The 1,202-nt window shown below is 31.8% G+C and overlaps 1 protein-coding gene across 1 annotated transcript in view; it reads right to left on the bottom strand.

Annotated features, from left to right (window-relative positions):
- Nucleotides 1-1,202, bottom strand: part of LOC106883645 (MRN complex-interacting protein) — a 17,078-nt gene that overhangs the window by 8,590 nt on the left and 7,286 nt on the right. The window contains exon 2 of the mRNA XM_052967954.1: nucleotides 667-735. The gene's annotated coding sequence lies outside the window, so the exon portion shown is untranslated. The remainder of the gene's footprint in view (nucleotides 1-666; nucleotides 736-1,202) is intronic.

The raw sequence follows: 1,202 nt of genomic DNA, 5'->3' as shown, positions 1-1,202 counted from the left end.
AAATTTGACAATCACCAGCACGAGGAAAAAAAAAAAAAGGTTCTGTAAATTGCCGAACACATCGATAAAACAACTGGTTTTCATTTGAGACGCATGAGACTAATATCGAAAAAATGCCAATGACGAAAAATACCGACAACAAAACCATTTTAATTGTGACAGCTATTCCGAAAGCACGACGAACAATGTGATTAAGAAGTTTGATAAACATGGATTTTTGAAAAAATGTCTTCTTTAAATGCGATTTACCTGTGTTTCGGAATAAGGGATATTATAACAAAAAAAAAAAAAAAATTTATTCTTGACAGCTATTCCGAAAGTTACTAAATTTTCATTTACGTCATCGTAACTCTAATCCGAACCCTAACTTCGAACTCACAGGCTTATAATAATAAAAGCATAGTTTTGCATACCCCAAGGAATTAACCAACATATGTTCAAGTTTGAATACTTTGTGTTTAGGATTTCCAATTTCGTGATATCCAAGATATAATATTGAATATTCATTATATAATATTCTAATTTCGACACAAGACCAGCACCTACGAGGGTGGGGAAGCTGATTACATCAACCCTTGAATTCGACTGCTACTTCTTTCACCGATCTCGAAAGGATGCAAGGTAAAGTCGACCTTCGTTAAAATATTTTAGTTAAATCATACTAACCTTTAAAAGAAGTGACGAGACGCGACAAATGAAAGCAGGATAGGTGTGTGTTCCGGACCACAAGTATTCCTATTCAGTGGGATATGATATTAAGTAATACGGTAATAGTACATAAAACACAGTTAGAGGGTCCAAATTAATGGTAAAACCGACAATGTTATATACATGAATACACACATATACATGTAATGTAATGTAGAAGCCGTTAGTATACAAACATGACGTACACTAAGACACAGTTGTACATATATACAATGTATAATTTAAAAACAGTTCTATACAATGTTTAAAATATAAACAAATATACTACTGTATGGGTGTATATATATATATTTACACAAGCATACACTGTATAAAACGTAAAATAAATAGGCGTATACAAAACAACACTTGTTTTCAGATTTGCCGCGCAAAGTAGTGTGGGAGTTATCTCCCCTGAAGTACATATGTATCTCGTAAAAAAAAATATCTGGGGAAAATGTCACAGAAAAACTATAATAAATTATATATTTCCTTATTTCATTTAACATATTAAA

The sequence above is a fragment of the Octopus bimaculoides genome, chromosome 5 (genome assembly GCF_001194135.2).
Source record: "Octopus bimaculoides isolate UCB-OBI-ISO-001 chromosome 5, ASM119413v2, whole genome shotgun sequence".
Classification (NCBI taxonomy): domain Eukaryota; kingdom Metazoa; phylum Mollusca; class Cephalopoda; order Octopoda; family Octopodidae; genus Octopus; species Octopus bimaculoides.
The sequence above is the reverse complement of the archived record's forward strand: the minus strand, read 5'-3'. Positions and strand labels throughout refer to the sequence as shown.